Source organism: Equus przewalskii, chromosome 29, assembly GCF_037783145.1.
Source record: "Equus przewalskii isolate Varuska chromosome 29, EquPr2, whole genome shotgun sequence".
Lineage (NCBI taxonomy): Eukaryota > Metazoa > Chordata > Mammalia > Perissodactyla > Equidae > Equus > Equus przewalskii.
Genome location: NC_091859.1, coordinates 19,213,890 through 19,234,811, shown reverse-complemented (window position 1 = coordinate 19,234,811; position 20,922 = coordinate 19,213,890). Strand labels below are relative to the sequence as shown.

General features: G+C 43.2%; 1 long non-coding RNA gene across 1 annotated transcript; it reads left to right on the top strand.

The window, feature by feature from the left end:
• Positions 1-4,502: 4,502 nt before the first annotated feature.
• LOC103562533 (uncharacterized) lies at positions 4,503-20,693 on the top strand. The gene is made up of 3 exons (XR_547692.2): positions 4,503-4,724; positions 13,552-13,684; positions 20,128-20,693. It is a non-coding gene; the product is annotated as an uncharacterized lncRNA (long non-coding RNA).
• Positions 20,694-20,922: the final 229 nt, after the last annotated feature.

Sequence of the window (20,922 nt, the reverse complement as noted above, 5' to 3'; positions counted from 1 at the left end):
TGTACCAATATTCCAGCCATCAGCCCAATGGAATCATACATTGGATCTTCCAACTTAAATTCCCTCACTCCTCCCTCCCTGCTTGCCTTCCTTCCATGATATTAATTAAGTGTCTACTATGTTCCAGGCTGTAGTAAGTGCCGGGGCCTGAGGATGAATCAAACCCAGGAGCTCCCTGTGCATGGAGAAGGCAGCCATAAGTAGCAGTAACTTCAGAAGCACATACTGGGCACGACTGGAACCAGGCGCTGGGCCAACAAGGCAGCTGTGGTTCCTGCCCTCACAGAGCCTGCCTTCTTGAAAATGGACGGTTACAAGATAGAATGATAAGAGCAGTAGAGTTCTTGTTATGAGTGCGAAAAGGAGGGAGTTCAGCCAGGGGGCACTAGAGAATGCTTCCCAGGAGATGTGAACTTGCCCTGGTCCAGTGGGACAGAACCCTCAAGGCGGAGGGAGAACCTGAAGGACCTGGAGCATGTGGGCGCCCGGAGTGACTCTGTGTGTTGCCCTAGCAGGAAGTGATCCAGACTGAACATGTGGTTGGTCTGGGGCAGGTCTGGGGAGGCAATCGCTCTGGGGGACGTTGGGAAGTTGTTGCTGCTTAGGGCTGCAACTAGAAAATTAGATTTAAAATGGTTGCTGGAAAATTGGGGAACAAATTAGTTTTTACTGTTCCTTAATTTATTCAACAAATTTTTTCTGAGCACCTACTATGTGTCGCAGACCATGCTGGGTGCTAGGAATACAGAGGAGAGCAAGGTCCATGGTTTCTGTGTAGTGGGCTCCAAGTTTGGGGGGAATTTCCTAGGGCAGCAGTTCTCAAAGTGTGTGGTGGGTGCCACTGGGCTCTCACGGTGGTTGGAAACGGTGCAAGGATGGATGCTTTTTTTTTTTTCTTGAGGAAGATCAGCCCTGAGCTAACGTCTGCTACCAATCCTCCTCTTTTTGCTGAGGAAGACTGGCCCTGAGCTAACATCCATGCCCATCTTCCTCTACTTTATATGTGAGACACCTACCACAGCATGGCGTGCCAAGTGGTGCCATGTCTGCACCTGGGATCTGAACCGGTGAACCCTGGGCCACTGAAGCAGGACATGTGAACTTAACCGTTGTGCCACTGGGCTGGCCCCAAAGGCTGTTCAGCACTGTTTAGGATGACATAAAATAAAATGTGAGTCTCTTTAAAGGAAAAATATCAAGTAAAAATAGTATAAGTGATAGGCAGGCCTGGCAAAAATGGGGAAGATAAGACATGGACTGAAGTTTGAGAGATACTCTCTTAGGAAAATCTGGATAATTTAGGGACAAAAAGCCCACACCAAATTAGAGATGTAATGCCTTTCCTTGACTAATCCCCAAAGTCTCACATTTTTGGCTGCTGTATTTCTTTGCCCCCGCACAAACACTGACTAAGCTTGTGTAAAATTAAGGACTAGGTGTGGGGGTGCTCAGACCAGCCAGGGGAATCATGGGGTCACCCCCAATGAAGGCGTTTGTGTCTTCCATTCTGTCCACATACTCATTCCTCTTTCCTGTGTCTCTTGGGCTCTCTTTGGCCTTGGCAGCATCCGTAAGAGGTAAACAGGAGGATGTGAGGACAAGTGGGTTGTCCTGGCACAGCACACACAGGAGAGACAGTGCGGTGCAGTGGAGAGAGTCCAGAGGTTGGAATTGGAAGAGAAATGTTCAAATCTTAGCTTGCAACTGACTCTGTGTGAACATCGGTAAATCAGTTTTCTCATCTCAAAAATGGAGATAATCATATCTACTTCACCACATAGAGGTATCTGAAGATTATATGAAATAATATTTGGGAAAGCTTTTTTAAAAAAGTTGTCTTTACTTTTTTTTAGAGCATTTTTATGTTCACAGAGACACTGCTTAGAAAGTACAGAGAGTTCCCAAACCCTCTCCCCACCCCACCATACACAGTTTCCTCTATTATTAACAACTTGCATTAGTGTGGCACTCTTGTTACAATTGATGAGCCTATATTGAGATATTATTATTAACTAGTCCATAGTTTACAATAGGATTTGTATTTTCTGCTGTACAGTCCTACGGATTTTGACAAATGCATAACGTTGTGCAGCCATCATTGCAGCATCACACAGAATGGTTTCACTGCCCTTAAAATGCCCTGTGCTCCATCTATTCATCCTTCCCCCTCCTCTTGGATTCCTGGAAACCCAGATCTTTTTACTGTCTCCATAGTTTTGCCTTTTCCAGAATGTCATGTAGTTGGAGTCCTATAGTATGTAGCCTTTTCAGACTGGTTTCTTTGACTTAACAATATGCATTTAAGGTTCCTCCATGTTTTATCTTGGCTTGATACCTCGTTTCTTTTGATCACTGAATAATATTCTATTGTCCGCATGGACCACCAATTGTTTATGCATTCACCTGTTGAAGGGCATCTTGGTTGCTGCCAGGCTCTGGCAATTATGAATAAAGCTGCTATGAGCATTCACGTGCAAGTTTTTGTGTGGATGTAAGTTTCCAGCTCATTTGGGTAAATACCTGGGATTGCATTTGCTGGGTCGTGCATGATCCTATGTTTAGCTTTGTAAGAGACTGCGAAACTGCCCTCCACAGTGGCTGTGCCATTTTCATCTCCACCAACAAGGAAGGAGAGCTCCTCTCGCTGCACATCCTCGACAGCATTTGGTGTTGTCAGTGTTTGGATTTTAGCCATTCTAACAGGTGTGTGGTAGTATCTTGTTTTAATTTGCGATTCCCTAATGACATAGGATATTAATCATATTTTCATATGCTTGTTGCCATCTGTATATTTTCTTTCATGAGGTGTCTGTTCAGATCTTTTGCCCATTTTTAAATTGGGTTCTTTGTTTTCTTATTGTTGAGTTTCATGAGTTCTTTCTATATTTTGGATATCAGCCCTTTATTAGACATATGTTTTGCAAATATTTTCTCCCAGTCTGTGGCTTGTCTTTTCATTCTCTTAACAGTGTCTTTCATAGGGCAGAAGTTTTTAATTTTCGTAAAGTCCAACTTATTAATTTTTTTCTTTCATGGATCATATTTTTGGTGTTGTATCTAAAAGTCATTGCCAAATCCAAGGTCATCTAGATTTTCTCCTATGTTATCTTCTAAAGGTTTTATGGTTTTGTGTTTTAGATTTAGGTCTATGATCCACTTTGAGTTAATTTTTGTGAAAGGTGCAAGTTTTTGTTTAAATTCCTTTTTTTCCTCTTTCTGTCTTTCTCTCTCTCTCTCTCTCTTTTTGCTTGTGGTTGTCCATTTGTTCCAGCACCATTAGTTGAAAAAACTATCCTTGCTCCATTCTATTGCCTTTGCTCCTCTATTGAAGATCAGTTGACTGTATTTACGTGAGTCTATTTCTGGGCTCTCTATTCTATTCCATTGATCTGTCTATCCTTTCACCAATACTATATTGTCTTCTTTTTTTTTTTTTTGGCACCTGTGCTAACATCTGTTGCCAATCTTTTTTTCCTTCTTCTCCCCAAAGCCCCCTGGTACATAGTTGTATATTCTAGTTGTGAGTGCCTCTGGTTGTGCTATGTGGGACGCTGCCTGAACATGATCTGACGAGCGATGCCATGTCTGCACCCAGGATCCGAACCCATGAAACCCTGGGCTGCCGCAGTGGAGCGCGCGAACTTAGTCACTCAGCCACGAGGTCGGCCCCTGGAAAGCTTTTTAAAACCATAAAGTCTTCTACCCGTCGGTCGTACTATTCCTAAAGGCAGTGACTAGCCAGGGGGTGGTGTGCCTTTCCCCTAGCTCTTATCCTCTCCCCGCTGAGTGAGAGTTAGGGTAAGTGATTCTTCATCTGTAAAGAAGGAAAGCCAAAACTACAAGGCCAAGGGCTTACCAAGGGGACGGTAGACTTGGTCTCTTCGTTTCTCTTAAGTCGGAGGACAGGAGTTGTTGGAAATCTCTGTTTGATTAATCCCTGCTCTTTCTGACTTTAAAGACCACATCACAACTCTTTGCTACTGGCAGCTCAAGCATTACATGTCCCATTGTTTTCATATGTTTTATTATCTTCTTGCTTATTCTGGACAGTAGAAATGTTTCCATTTTGTTGCTTAGTCTGGACATGCCTTGTTATAACTCTAGCTGACTTTTATCCTGTGCTTTCGTAGTGGTTCTCAAAGTGTGGTCCCTGACCAGCTGCATCAGCATGTCCCGCCTGGGAAGTTTTAGAAATGCAGATTCTCTAGCTCTACCCCTGGGCTAATGAAAGGAAACTCTGGGGGTGAGGCCGCTAATCTGTGTTTTAACAGGCTCTCCAGCTGATGCTGATACATGCTTCAGTTTGAGAGTCGTGAACTTTGAGTGAGTGAGTTTTTCACTCATTTAATAGCACGCTCTTATGTGCTTTCTCTCAGATGTCACGTGGACCCACCTCCACTTTAGAGCTGGAGAAATGGAGGCTTCGGGATGTGATGGGGAGGGCCCAGAACCAGGTGACTCTCAGAGCCCTGCAGTTTTTCTTTTCTCTCTGCTCATCACAGGTGCCTCTGCCTCTGCTTGCACGCCAGAAGGGAGCTTTCCCAGAACAGCACTCAGACCATTTCCACACAGCCTCAGGAAGGAGAGCATCACTGGTCAGGCTGTTTGTTGACAGCTGATTGACAGCCTACCTCGTCTGTTACCTCTTGTCCTGGCTCGAGGGAGCTCATCTCCCCTCTCCATCTCTCCTCCCCTCTCTCTGCGGTTGCACCTGCCAAGATCAGGTGAGCGGCTCCCACTGCCCCTCTTTGGAGAGGAACTGTGTGGCTTGAGAACACTTGGGTGGATGGAACAGCCTCCTTGGCGATGGGCTCTCTCCATGTTCAAGGTCTCGGGAGATTGCCCCTTAGGGCATGGGGCAAGGGCTCGCCTGTTTATTTAGGGCGTGGACTTGGAGTCAGGACAGGAGTTTTATCAACAGAGAAGGGGTTTAGTTGAGTTCATGGTCTTGTGCTGATTCTTTTGGGAAAGAATGCATAGCATAGAGAAATCTATGATGAGAAAAAAACGATTTTAGTGAAGTCAACGTAGGTTCACTTTCATTTGTAAATATACTTCTTCCATTTGTTGTTACTCCATCCATAAGTCGCATACATATACACATGGATTTGGAATCCTTTTTATTAACAAGCTGTGCTGCTTTCTCTCGAGGAGGCACAGAAACTTATCTGCCAGTGTGGGGTTAGGTTCTGGTTGCCATGACAATATATTTGGTGGCCTTCTGTTACTTGTTAATTATTGATGGGCAGCATGCACCCTCATTCTGTGGTGCACACACACACACATGCACACACATACACAAATGCATGCACATATACAAACACACATACACACACACACATACATACATACACACACATACTAACCTTTATGTCTTTTTAACTTCCTAAAGCGTTTCAGACACATAAAATTTGCCTTAGCCTAAAGTTTAAAATAAAAACTCTGAAATAATGAATGAAATACATTCAGGCAGCTTGGTGTTTTGAAGCCAGGCTGAGCTTCCTGCTTTTTGCAAAGCTTATTTCCCAAAATAAAGCTAAGTGGGAAAAGAAGACCTATTCCTCCTCTTGAACAGGAAACAAAAACACATGCATTAAATGATGTCTCAAAGTGCTTATACTGCTTGGGAAAAATGCCCTAGCCCCCTGGTCATTTGTGTTAAGACTGAACATTGGTCAACACGTGAATTAATCAAGGCCATGGCAAAGGTGACTGAAAATGAGTCAGCAGGACTTGGTGAGCCATTCATTCCCCTAATAAAACATCTTCCTCTTAAATAAAACATCTCTTTCCTCTCTCTTTTGACCTTGGACTGTCTATAAAGGGCAATGTCCTTCATTCGTGATTATCTAATCTCTGAAAAAAATGCCTTGCCTCAAAGATTGCTGGTAGGAATGTAAAATGGTGCAGCTGCCATGGAAACAGTTTGGCAATTCCTCAATGAATTAGACACAAAGTTATTATGTGTGTTTATAACCCAGAATGTTCTACTCCTAGACATATAATCCAAGATAATTGAGAAAATATGTTCATGCAAAAACATATACACTTATACTGTTCATAGCGACATTATTCATAATTGCACAAAAGTGGAAACAACCCAAATGTCCATTAACTGAGGAAAAGATAAACAAACAAAATGTTATATCTACACAGTGGAATATTACTCAACAAGAAAAAGGAGTAAAGTACTGATACATGCCACAACACGGATAAACCTTGAGAACATTCTACTAAGTGAAAGAAATCAGAAACAAAGGGCTGAAGACTGTTAGATTAGCACACAGTGCTAATGGATATAAGCTTTCTTTTTGGGGTGATGAAAATCTTCTGGAATTGGATAGTGGTGATGATTGTACAACCAGTGGTGATGATATTAAAAACCACTGAACTGTATTCTTTAAAATAGTGGATTTTATGGTCTCTCAATTTATGGAATCTCAATTAAAAAAGAAAAGGCTTTAACAGGACTTGGCTGCTTCTTCATTTTTTTCTTTTAGGTGAAGTCAGGTAAGCAGGAAGCTTCTTGACTTGGGCTCCTGGGGCGGTGTTTATTGAGCGGGATGCCCTCTTTTGCCCTTCTTGTTGTGCTGTAGGATATCAAGTCCTGGGACGGACAGAGCAGATAATAGGAACTAAGAGAAGCCCAGGAAAGGACTGAAGCATTGGATGGGTCAGCTGGGGCTTTAGGGAAGAGCTGTGCTCGGCATCTTTACCCAGTCAACAAGTATTTATGGAGCCCTTTCATGGGCTAACTGTTGTGTCATTACTCACACAAGTAGGACTAATTCTCTGCCTTCACAAAGCTCAAGTTAAGACAGATGCATTAAGCAAACAATTATAATTCAAAGAAATCCATCTACCAGAAGAATGCACAAGAGAGTCTAGTCACGACAGAAGAACTTGTGAAAGCGATAGGGAGAGAAGATGTCCTCTTAGCATTACCAACAGGAGCAAAAGGTACCGAAGTAGGAATGATGGCATGTGTGGGGCAGATGGGGAAACGACTAGAGTTTCATTGACATCCTTAAGGCAAGTAATTGCTCAACTCTTTGCTTTACCTCTTGTAAAAATTCTTTGTAAAGGTAATATATGCACTGGCAAGTTTTGAACAGTACCAAAGGGAACATAGTGAATAGTAATCTCCTTGAGACCCTTTCTCCTAATTGTCCTCTCCAGGTTGAACTATCTCCAGATAGTCTTTTCTTTTAATAGACGTCATGTATCCTCCTTTGCTTTATTTTTGAGAAATAGAGTCTACATTATCAAGACTAGATCACAGAGAGTTAAAATAAAATGTAATTTTATAAATTGGTTATTTTTCATTTGCCTAATTCAACAAAATTCACTTTCATTCAGTTTACTTCAACCAACTCTATTATCTTTACCTTGTGGTATATATTTCATGCTAATTAATTGATTTTACTGACTTTAAAAAATTTTCAGTTGTTATTCATTGATTCAGACATTCATTCATTCAATAAATATTTCCTGAATCCCCTACCAAGTGTCAGACTCTGTTCTAAGAGTCAGAGATACCTGGTGAAAAAGATAAACATCTTGTGACTGTCCTCAGGGAGCTGATTGGGGGATACAAAGGATAAAAAAGCACGTAAGTTAACAAGAAAAGCAGTAATAAGTCCTGTGATGGCAACTTTTAAAAGGGTGAAGAGAGAGAGAATGGGGATCAAGGGCTCCTCTAGATGATCTGGTCTTTGAGAAGTGGTATTTGAATTGACACCTGAAAAACAAGAAGGAGCAGTCATGCAAGACCAGGTGGAGGGCACAGATAGTGCAAAAGACCTGCAGTGGGAACCAGTTAGGCATATTGAAAGAAACAGAAAGAAGGCAAGGATGGCTGGAGCTCAGAGTGGGAATGGAGAGTGAGTGGGTTGATTAGCTTGTTAGGGCTGTTGTAATAAAGAACCACAGCCTGGTGTCTTAAACAACAAAAACTTATTTTCTCATTCTTCTGGAGGCTAGAAGTCCTAGATCAAGGTGTCAGCAGGTTTGGTTTCTTCTCAGGCCTCTCTCATTGCCTTATAGAGGACCACCTTCTCCTTCTGTCTTCACATGGTGTTTCCTTTGTACATATCTGTGTTCTAACTTCTTCTCATAAGGACACTGTCATGTTGGATTAGGGCCCACTCACATCACCTCATTTTACCTTACTGACTTCTTTAAACACTCTATCTGCAAGCACAGTTACATTCTGAGGTACTGAGGGCTAGGACTTCAACACATAAATTTTGGGGTGGGGAGGGGACACAATTCAGCCCATGACAGGACTGGTAAGTTCTGAGCAGGGGCCAGATTGTGTAGGGTTTTCTTGGCCAGGGTAAACAGTTTTACTCAAGAGTGAGTTAGAACTGCTGGAGGGTTTTAAGCAGAGGGTCTACAGATCTGATTAATATTTGGGAGCTGGGGTTTCTCTGGGGACTCCAACAAGGAGAACAGAAGCACCCCTGGCCCCAGGCTTGGAGGGAAACTTCCCTATCAACACAAGGCCTGGAGTAAATTTTCTTCAGCCTGTTCACTGTCCCTGTGTTTCAGCAGAATTTGCACAAAAAGAAACCAACACACTCAGGAGAGCGTTTCTCAATACTCCAAACAAATTCTGAGAAGCAGAAAGGGTCAACCATAAATATATATCTTGTAAGACTCTCCAATCTATTTATGTGACAAAAATTTCCTAAATTGAGGAACTGGATCAACTACAAATAGCCATTGTTGACTTTCTATGAGAACATTGGTTCTCACAATGGCTTATGTGCCACAGGATTGTTGTCAAGAGAGGCTTCTGTGTCGTGGTGATTTTCCGTACTCATCAGTGGATTTCATTTTTTCCTCTGGGTCAAGATCCTCAATCATAAACAAAAGGGAAATTTTGGCTTGAGAAATATCTACTTTGTTAAGAAGCAAAGCTGAAACTGGAGAAAATAATTTTGTTTTGTAAACACAGCCTTGCTGTTCAGTTAGTGCAAAGCATAACTCTTGCAAAATGCTCTGGGAACATGGTCCCCACGGGGCTAGCGTTTAAAATGGAGGAACAGAAACAGTAGCTCTGTTTACTGTGCAAATGTAGGGAATGTCAAAGCCAGGTCGTCAAAATTACTTTAAACGACTGAATGCCACTTACAGCTGCGAGCTACCTGCTTCAACGAAACTCTATCAAGTTTTGCAGAAGAAAATCTCTTTTCTCTCCATGCATTTGAAGACAGCATCAGAATTAACATCTGAGTCATAAACAGCCCATGAAACCCATGACTCTTCATCTTATGACTTGAGGTTGTTTTACCAGATAAAATTCTAAGCGAATCTCTTTTCTCTTTTACATTTTTAAAAGCCAGTTCCCTGCTCTGGTTTAGTCCTTTGGCTGATGTGTTGAGGCAGGCTCTTGGCAGCCAGATGGGATATAATCTATATTTAGGGCTCCCATTAACTCTTGTGTTTGAATGTGCGACCATTTCCCCATTTCAACACACGTATTCTCTGAGAGTGGATTGCCATTTACGTTATTGCTGCAGAATCAAATCACTATGGTAATACATCTTGTTTTCCATGGAGATTTAAAAAGAATCATGCACTCTCCCTTTTTATTGGTCACATATTGTTAAAGGGAAAGTTGTTCACTTGAAAACATTTACCAGCTTTCAGACTGGTCAGCCTTGGTTCTGGTTTTTCTCCGTGTCCTTCCAGGCTGGTTTGGACACCATTTAGGTACTTTCTTTTCACTTTGTGGGAGTTCAGCAACCCAATTAACCTTGAGAACGGAGGAATGAGAAATGGAACAAGTTCATCTTGGGCTAAAATGTTCATTTTGCCAGAGTAATATTTTTTTGCTAGAGTAAGAAATGACTACATCATTCCAAATGCACAGGTCCTCCTGTGCCAAGGAGCAGCAGAGAGCTTGACGCTGAACTTTTCTAAGAATAATTGAATGTTAATGAAAGTTTGGGACTAGTGGAACTCAGAAAGAAGTACTCTGTTTTTTTTATCACCCCTTCCCAAAACTATGTAGTAGAAGGTTCTGATGATGATTACAAAAATAACAACTCCCACTTGCTTGTGCTAGACAGAATATAAAGCAGTTTCACAATATTTCTGCACCGAATCAGAGTAATCCTCCCAGTGTCCTTTAGCAAACACCTCCCCTGAGCCAGCAGTGTGCTGGCATTGCCACCAGATTCCTGGGAGGGAGGCTGTGGGTCAAGTCTTGGGATTCTAATAAACATAGCCTATGGAACAACCTTCTGGAATCAGAATCTTTAGCAAAAAAGAAAACTTTGAGTTGACAATTACTTAAAGAGATTTTTGGGCCTTGGAAAGAAGATGAGGAAGCTACAAATGGCCTGCTGTGCAGGAGAAGGTAGCTAATCAGACTCATGCTTGTGCACAATTGTAGTAGTTGTCTGGACAGAGCAGGAATATTTCCAGGTAGTTTGTGACATGAAGGAAAAGATCATGGGTTCAAAGGAGTGGCCGGAGAAATTGGGCTGTCATTTCCAGTCACTAAGGTGAACTACCATGTGCTTCTGGATCGGGACAGAAGATCAGGCGGATATCTGGTGATTGCTGGGTTTTTTTTTTTTTTTTTTGGTGAGGAAGATTTGCCCTGCACTAACATCTGTTGCCAATCTTCCTATTTTTTAAATTTTTTTGAGGAAGATTAGCCCTGAGCTAACAGCTGTACCAATCTTCCTCTTTTTGTATGTGGGTTGCTGCCTCAACATGGCTGATGAGTGGTGTAAGTCTGCATCCAGGATCTGAACCTCGAACCTGGGCCATCGAAGCAGAGCACTTGGAACTTTAACCAGTATGCGGGCTGGACCCTGGTGTTGCTTTTTTGCATGTTAACAGAGATGTGTAAAGCTTCTTGTTAGCATGTCCCATGACCCGTGGCTGGAGAGGATGATGATGGAGATCCCAAATCACACCAATAGCTCTCAGTCCCAGCTCCTGCTATTTTTGTGGCATCTTTGTTTTCCCCTCACAACTGGCCTGTGGCCACTGCTGGCCCCCCTCCTACTTCTCTGATGGCTTTTCTCTGCTTTCCTCTTGGGCCCCACTTATTGAAATTATCACTTAAATGTTGACACCCCCCTGGGTTTGCCCTATGACTCTTATCTGTTCTCACCTTACCTACACTCCCTGGACAATCTCATCCATTCCCACAGCATCAGTTGCTGTCTCTATTGCCAATGGCTCTAGGATTAAATCTATATCTCTAGCCTGGATCTCATTCTCAGGTTCCATAGATGTCTCAAACTCAACACGTTTGGTCTGAATTCATGACGTTCCCAGACCTGAGACTGTGCCTTTTCCTGAGATCCCTGTCTCTGTAATAGTGACCAAGATTGACTGCGCTCATGATATCCAGGCTCGGTTCCAAGCACTTAATCTGCTTTACCTCATTTCACCTTTCCGAGGGCCTGATATGAATGGCTCAGTTATTGACCCCATTTTGCACATCAGAGGTGCACAGTGAATCAGTGCCTTGCCCCAAGGTCAACAGCCAGTCGTGGGTAGACCTGGGGTTTGAATTTAGGCTGTGTGGACCAGAGCCCATATTTTATCCACTCTGCTGAGCTGCTTGCTGTTGTCCATTTACCCAAGTCAGAGACCAGGGCATCATTTTTGACGCCTCCCTCTCACTTGCCTCCCATATCCAGTCCAATGCCAATCCCATCACTTTTACCTCCTGAATAACTTTTTCTTTCTTTGACGTCACTGTCACAACCCTAGTCCAGGCTATCACCTCCTGCCTGGAGACAAACAGTGGCCTCCTGACAGCTCTCCCTGCCTTTCTCGTTTTAATCCTTCTCACCCATATGTGTACTTCCCACACTACAACCAAAGAAATCTCTCTAAACTATAAATTCAGTTGTGTCACTCCACTAATTAAAATGCTCCAATGGTTTGCCGTTGTCCTCAGGTCAAAGTCTGAGCTCCTGTCAAAACGTAAACTGAGGCATATTAAAGGTTTTAAGAGTTTATGTGAGCAAAAGTTGATTCCAACCGGGCAGTGCCAAACCGGAAGTGGTCAAGAGCACTTCTCGGACAGGAGCCGGGGAAAGACTTATAGAGAAGGTGCAGAAGCAAAGAAAGGAAATTATTTGATTGGCTACAGCTTAAAACCTAGTTGGCTACGAGTGACTGGTCATCCTTGGGTTTCGATTTCTTAACCCTAAGGCATTTACAGGTTTAGGTTTTGGGTTGCTTACGTAGGCCACCAAAGCTTTACAGCCACTTCCGTCTAATGGCTTCCTTGTTCAAGTCCTTTAACACTTAACACACCTTAAAAGGCCTGTTCTGGGCTCTGTTCTCCCCTCCAGTCTCATCTCTCTCCCCAGACTCTCTCCCCTCGCCTTGTGGGGTCCACATACTCTAGTGTTTCTGAACCTCTTCCTTTTTCTTGCTCCTGGAAGGCCCCTGCTCTCTCTGATGTCTTGACCACCAAGCTGTCCCATCCCTTTGCCTGAAACACCCTTCTCCTTCTCGTTACCTGGTTTACTCCGACTCATCCTTTAAGGCTTCAGGATCCCCTCCCTGAAATCCTAGAAAGGGAATTTGGTGCCTTGGCTGTGTGTTCCAGAACAGCTGCCGCTTACTGTGTGCCAGGTTCTGTTCTGAGCACTTTAAGTATATTTGCTGATTTAATCTCACGACAACCCTGTGAGGGGGCTACAATTAGGATTTCCATTTAGCGGATGAGGAAGTTGAAGCACAAAGTGTATCAGTCACAGTCCAGTCAGGGAAACTGATGACACTCTGGTGGTTCACCCGAGGAAATTTGATACGGGGCTCTGACTACAAGGGTATTGCAAAAACACAGAAGGCAGGTATAGACGGCAAGACAACCCAGAAATGAGTAACAGAAGGAAGCTGCTGCTGCAGGTTACTGGGACAGAGCGGGAGGTGATGTCACCGGCGCTGAGGTAGTGGGGCTGCCCAACAGGAACCTGGAGGAGAGGCAGCCACTGCTGGAGCTGTCACCCCAAACACGGAGGGAAGGAAACACCTTGACATTTCCGCTTCTTTACCCATTAAGCTCCACCAGTGCTTCCCATTGCCTGAGCTAACCAGATGCTCATTGGTAAAAACGTAGTCCACAGAAGTCATAACGAAGAGGGGTATAGTGGTTTGAGAACCAACAGGCAGAGGACAGACCCAGAGAAGTTAAGTTATTAGCCCAGGGCATAGAATTTTAGTGGCAGGGCCTGGGTAACTTGTCCCCAGAGTGCCTTCCCTTAACCTCTGTTACATATGGCCTCTCCGAGAACCTCAGGCAAGGCCCTGAATCACTCCGCCTCACATGTATAAAATGCGGGTAACCGTAGTATCTTCGGCATAGGGCTGTGAAAAAGATTAGGTGAGTTAAGCATAGCAGATACTTTGAACAGTGCCTGGAATATCATAAGCACAGTCGATCTTGGTCACTGTTACAGAGACGAGGATGTCGGGAAGAGGCAGTGGTCTCGGGGTGGGAGCCATGCCCAGCCCTGTTCTAAGCTCTTTCTCTATAATGTAGTTTCTGTCTCCATTTTACAGCTGATAAAACTGAAGCCCCAACAGTTTGACTTGTCCGAGGTGACATAGCGAAAACGGGAGTAGGACTCAAGAATTGGATCCAAGCCACCGTCTGACCGCCATATTGAAATGCCTATATAATAGACTCTCCCAGGTAAATTGTAGTTTCTGTGCCTGTTCGCCTTTGTTTCCTTAGCACTTGCTCAGCGCCTGGTGTCTGGGACGTGCTCACTGCAAGCTGGCTTCGTGAGTTTTAAATGGCCTGGTGATTTGCTGGCGCCCACGGAGAGGGAGTGGTCCCAGACTTGCTTCTGGACTCCTCGGTCAGCAACGAGGTCTCCATTCACGAGCTGCGGGCGCAGCTTCTCTTTAGGGACTGATTCCAGACCATCCCCACCATGCATCTCTGGGTGTCCCAGCTCTGCCATTTCATCCAGTGCTGCCATCTTCTCCTGACCCTCCCCACCTGGGGGCCATCCATCTTCTACCTCCCTGAGCACTCAGGGTGACCAAGGCTAGGAGTCAGAGTGGGGAAATTTGCAGCAGAGGATCTAAGAGAAAGCGAAACGGGGTCAAAGGTCCCCAGGAGGGATTTCTCGAGGGCACCTAAAGATTGTGGTTTGAAAAATGCACATCTGGAGGTAAGATGGGACTGAGAATTACTTCTCACCAGGACAAGTTATTTCTTCTTTTGTTTTTTTTTTTAATGCTTTTTTAATGAGGAAGATTGACCCTGAGCTAACATCTGTTGCCAATCTTCCTCTTTTTTTATTTTTCTCTCCCCAAAGCCCCAGTACATAGTTGTATATCCTAGGTGTATATCCTTCTAGTTCTTCTAGGCAGGAGAGTGCCTAAGCATGGCTTGATGAGCCTTGTGTAGGTCCCTGCGGTGACCTACAGGATCTGAACCAGCGAACCCCAGGCCTCGGAATTGGAGCATGCATACTTAACCACTATGCCACCGGGCAGCACTTATTTCTATTTTTGTCTCAGTAATTGACTTGGTGTATGAAGTGTAAGCAAATCACTGCTGTCTGCCTGCCTCCTCACGTAAAGAAGAGGGCAAAGATCATTTTCACCAAGCTTTGGAAAGGCTGTACCGAATTAATTACTGACTCAAGTTTTCCATGACAACTTTGGCTAAGACTAATGTTCTTTATTGAAGTGTAGTTGACATACAATATTGTATTAATTTCAGGTGTACAACATGTGATTCGACACTTATATACATTAAAACTAATTTTTTGATCCATTCGCCATAAGTATGCTTTGGGGATGCTGCCCTTTCTTGAAGTTTTTCATATCTTGCCAGCTGAGTTGGGATTCTTGTAAGAAGCCAATGTGTATTTATTTAACAAATGATATAGATTATGTCCCTGATAGTGGTTCCCTTTTCCCTTTGGCTGCTTACAAAGAGCAGAGCCAGTGTGACTGTTCCATGCTTGGAAGCATGTAGGATTTCACAGCATGCCCTTCACGTCCTAACCTCTCCCCTGCAACTCATTTTCTATGCTATTTTCTTTGTCTTTTTTTTCTCACTTACATTTAATGGGTTGTATCTGGCTGAACTGTATGCATCTTTGTAAACCACCCTCCCTCCTTCCTGGAACAACACAAATAAATAGAGAGATACTGACTCAGACGTTTTCATTGCAGATTTGACTCCTTGCTTTGTTTTAGTGGAGCACTTTGAGTTACTGACATGTATCAGTGTCCCATTACTTTCTAGAATGAATTAGCTTAGCAGAGGTCTTTTTAAGGCAAAAAGCTAAATATTAAATTTTAGGGTTCCTAGCTGAGAGAAGTTGTAATTTTAGAATTGGTTGATCAACAAATATATGTTGAGTGGTTGACAGACATGGGGCAGGGGGAGGTGGGCAAAATGGCTGAAGGGGGTCAAAAGGTCCAGACTTCCAGTTATAAGATAAATAAATCCTGGGATGTAAGGTACAGCACGGTGACTATAATTAGCAATACTGTATTGTACATTTGAAAGTTGCTAACAAACTAGATCTTAAAAGTTTTCATCCCAAGAGAAAAAATTTGTAACTACGTATGGTGATGAATGTTAACTTGTGGTGATCATTTCACAATATACACATATATCAAATGATTATGTTGTACCTCTAAAACTAATACAATGTTACATGTCAATTATGTCTCAATAAAAAAATATACAAATGATCAAAAAAATCAGAAACACATTTCAAGAATAACCAAGTCATCAGAAATGATAGTGAGGGATAAAGTAGCGTTTGCTGAAATGGAAATCACCAGAGTGAGGCAGCCCCGATGTTTTCACATTAGCTGGTTAAACACATTCCTATCTATTACATTTATTGTATTTTGGCTCTGGCTTTTGTAAAATATGGACACAGTGTACAGTAGAGGTCAAGGAAAGGAAATAATTGAACCAATAGAGTAATACAAATAAATCCTTCACAGTCAGTGCTGAAAAAAGGAAAGAAATACATGTTGCAAATCTGCTTGATTTTGGTAATGTTTAAAAATGAGTTTGTGTTTTATTAATACATGTGTAAAAAATAAAATTAATAAATTTGTAATTGATTAATTGTATCTTATTAATCACAACCCATCTACGTACATTTGAAAAACAGTTGCATACACATATGGTGAGAACAGGGTCTTCGCTGGGTCTTGGTCACCGTGGGTGAGCCTATAGAACAGGAGAGCTCTCTCGAGAACTCCACAGCACCCAGAGGCTGTGCTTCGCGGGCGGGAAACCTGGCGTTCTGCCTGGACTCTGTTTTGAAGGTACATTTGGTTAGGTGCTGGTGCCCCCAGGCATTCTTTTCTAGACTGCTTCCCTGCAATGAAAAATGGAAAACAATTGGCTCAGCATCAACCTCATTGATAAAATTTCCCTTCTAACTTTCTAGCCATGCATCAAAATCATTTCATTAAATTTGGACAATGTTTAAATAAGTACACGTTTGTGTTGAGATTTTAAACTTAAGTGCTCTGATATAATATTTTGTTTTTATCAATTATATATAAGTTAACAATTACATATTCCTATTAAAGAATGGATCTAAGCAGGTGGGGATCTCATTTTGTGCAAAGGAAACTATAGAGAAGTGAACAGCTTGACTGAAGTCACACTTCAGGCTAGAGGCTGACCCAAAATCAGAACTTGCTCTCTTTCTTCCCTTTTTTTTTGCTGAGGAAGATTCACCCTGAGCTAACATCTGTTGCCAATCTTCCTCTGTTTTGTATGTGGGTCACTGCCACAGCATGGCCACCGACAAGTGGTGTAGGTCCACACCCAGGAACCAAACCTGAGCCACTGAAGCAGAGCATGCCAAACTTAACCACTAGGCCTCGGGGCTGGCCCCATAGAACTCAATTTCTTAAAATGAATTCTGTTACTTTTCCCTTTGTCTTATGTTGCCTAATGGCTGTCTTTTTTTTTCTTTAATCTTTTTAAGTAAACAAGGTCCCAGTGACCCTTTCACCTGTCATCCTTTCTCCTCCAGTGAAAATATTAGTACTCTGCACAGCCCTGCGTCTCTCTGGTCTTCAACATCTCTGCCTCCTGTTGGGGTCTTCAACCCCCTCCCATCTACATACGATAAGAAATAGTGATTACTCACCGCAGACAGCAGCTTTCTGCTACACAGATTAGCTCTGTTATGAACAAAACCTGGTGCATCTACTTTATAGGATTTTTGTGGTCGTTCAATGGAATTTATTGAAAGCAACACAAAGCCGTGTTTCTGTGGGGAACCATGACTCAGGAGAGCTCTGTGCTTAGGCCCCCATGTCAAGTAGCATTCCATGGAAGGCCCTCCTGCCGCGTGGCCTCCCCTGCCGCCTCTTCCCGGCCAGGAAGGAAAGCTGGCAGGCCTCCCTTTTGCTTATCTCCGTGGGGAGCTTTTCCTCAGCCCCGGACATGGGTTCATTCTAAATTATAATCCAGCCCGCTTTCTGGGGGTCCCTGAGGAAAGTCTGAGAGAGAATGCCTCCTGTTTTGTGAACTGAAAACCGAGGAGCCCATGTTTGGCTAAGAGTGAAAAAAAAAAAAAAGAAAAGAAAAATTCAAGAGAAGAAACAAAGTGAAACAGAAGCGCCCTTTCTTTCCTGTGGGGCAGAGTAGGGGATGGGAGGACCCTGGGGCGGGGGGTGCGGAGCAGGCCGCTGAGTTTATTTTTAACACCCAGTTAAAGGCATGCTCTGTGTTCTTTCCTTTTAAAAATAGACTTTTAACCTCTTGAAGCGTTTTGACTCTATTCTGCCTGTGGGGTAATACCCCTTCTGTGACTGGCAACTCCCACTGGATCCTTTCCCATTCCAGGCGTACTGGCCAAGGAGTTAGAAGGATGGAAAAACCCCAGAGTTTGTCTTCAGAGAGTTCCTCATCAGCATATCCACGCGGCTCCTGAGGGCAAAGAGGCTTATGTGGACCTTGAGATTTACTTCATTTTTCAAAATTTGATGGTTAAGAAAAACATCCTCTTTTTAAAGTAGTTTGGATTGGTGAAATAGTAGGTATAGTTTTCTTGAAATCCATTGCAATAGTTTATTCATTGAGTTTTTGAACAGTACAACACACACACATACACACACACACCCCCTTAAAATTAGACCCATATGAATAGATATGATGATAGCTAATCTCTAACACTTCTTGGGGGCTGGCTTACTATGTGCCAGGCACTGTTGCACATGCATTTAATACTTTGAACAATGCTCTCAATATTATCATCCCATTTTACAGATGAAGGAACTTGGGCTCAGGGCTATTAAGTAACTTGTGAAGATAATAGTCAGTGAATGGTTTTTCTGGAAGGAATTCAAGCTCAGGCAGTCAGGCAGCTTGGATCCACTGCTAGCCCACCCAGTAAGATAGGGGCTCCTATCTTAAGACACTTTTGCTTCCATCTGTTGTAAAGTTACCAAATATACTGATTTTGTTAGAACAAGACGTTTTGCTACCACTTGCAAGAGAGTTGTCATAATAAATGGGCAAATCTACAATGCTGACAATGAGAAGGGTGCCCCCTTAGAGGTGATACCACTGTGCAGTGCACAACCTGCACAAAGGTACATGGCAGACTTGGGTACACACACACACACATGAGCACACACTTGTGTACTCCTGCAGGCCTGGAAGTTTATGAAGAAAAAAGCAGATTGCTTTAGTTTAGAAGGAGAGGGGACTAGCCTTTTAGGGGTGACCAGGTTGGTCTGAGGTTATTAACAAGTCTTCTATGTGCCTCAGTCTAGAACTAGTACAAATCATATAAGAGAATCTGAAACTTGTCAAATTCGTACAAAGCACAAAAATGCCCTAGCCCCTCTTCCCCTTTCTTCTCCTCCAGGGAATAAACATTGCATTCACACTGGAACAGGGTGGTCCATGTGTATGAGTGGGTATATGAGTGTATCAAGACGTGTGGGAAAAAGAAATAGAACAGTTCACAAATCCGGGGAGATTAAAATTTTATTATGGAAAATTAAAAAAATATACTAAAGTAGACCAAGAAGCATAATGAACCCCACTTACCGCCATGATCCTGACCCCCAACTGCAACACTTACCAACTAATGGCTGGTCTCACTTCACCACAGTCTGTACTCACTCCTCCCATATTTTGAAGCAAATCCTAGACATCCTATCATTTCACCCAAAAGCATGTCAGTGTATTTCTCTACAAGATGTTAACTGTTATCAAAAAAGAACCACAGTACCATTATTACATCCAAGGAGAAATAAGTTCTTAATACCTTCACCTATCCAACCAGTGTTCAAAATCTCACTGGTCTCCCAAATGTCCCCAACTTTCTTTTGTTTTTTGTTTGTTTTCGCCTTGTGTTTGTTTGAAATAAGAATCAAAGTTCAAACCTCACATGGGTTGTGATGTCTCCTAAGTCTGTTCGAATCTACATGCTCCCCCTTCATCTCTTTTTTCCACAGTCCAGATTTTGCTAATGGCATCCCCATAATGTTATTATAACACATTTCTCTGGAACAGAATCCTTTCTGGAAGGAGTCCAGGCATCTGTATATTCTTTTAAGGTGCTTAGGTGAATTTGAGCCACAGCCGGGTGTGGAAAGCACTGGAAAAGCTCAATGTATGGTCCCTGATTTCTTAACTCCTGGTCGAAGAAACAAAACTCTGAGGAACTTGCTTGAGCACCATTGTGAGAGCTTATGTCCACCACCTGTTGACACGTAAAGAAGGCTGGCGTGCATGTTGAGGGCGTGTAAGATCCCCAGGGCAATTTAGGGGACCCCAGAAGAACAATTTCTCAGCTAGGCTTGAGAAGGGGCAGCAGACCTGCCTTGGTGGTGTAGGAAAAAAGAGGACCTCCCAGCGGGCGGGGGGTGTGGGGCCGGGGGCTGGTCTCTCTTGGGACTGTGTGGGAACCAGCAACCAGGAGGCAAATGGCGAATTAACACGCAAAGCTTGTGTGTTGTGGGCTTGAATAAGCCGGTGCTTGACTTAAGTAGAGTTTAAATAACTGGTAAAACTAAATGTTCTACAGACACTTGGCTGATGTTAAATCTACGCGTCTTCAATGGGTTGTGAAATGAACACATTTGATTCATTTCAAGTACTTTTTTTTTTTTTAGATTCTGGCTCTGCTGAAGAAACCAAACGAAGGTCGATAGGTTTACAGTCTCCTTCTCTACAAGAATCTGTTACACCAATGTCGTTAGTAAAGGCAGCTCTGCTCTCACTGTGGAGGACACAGCGATCATGTCTGTCCTAGGCTGCTCTGCTTCTTGCTCATCAGCCTGGGCTTGCTTTCTCCTGTGCCTCTTGAAGGATCTAGACAATTACAGAAAGAACAGCAGGGCATTACATTTTCTTGGTAAGGTTAGGGTTTTGAGCTCTCTTTCTCTACTGCCATGTTGGTCATCAGCGCTCGCCCCAGCTCCCTGATGTCCTCCTTGCTCCACGCCAGCAGCCTGGAGGAGTGCTTGCTGTCACAAAGCCTGGAGTCATGGTCTGCCCCGCCACCTCCCTGGCTGGCTGGGCAACCTCAGAGAGGCCGCTTGACTCTCTGAGTGCTGATATCTTTACCTGTAGAATGAAGATTGTATCATTTGCTTCACCTTCCACGTAAAGATGTTATGAGTCTCAAATCAAAAGAATTAATATGGGTGAAAGTCCTTCATTAAACTATAAAACCTTACACAAGTGCTCTTGCTGCTTGATTCCTCCGCTCACACACATTCACTCCCGGCAGATGGTGTAGAAGAAACTACACAGATTTTGGAGTCAAATAAGGCCTCATTGGTTTTTAGCTGTATCATTTGGGGTGAGTCATGCTCTGAGTCTTGGTTTCCTCATAAATAAAATGGAATAATTTTATCTGGCATTCATTTATTTACATCTTTGTTTATTCATACCACACCTTGATC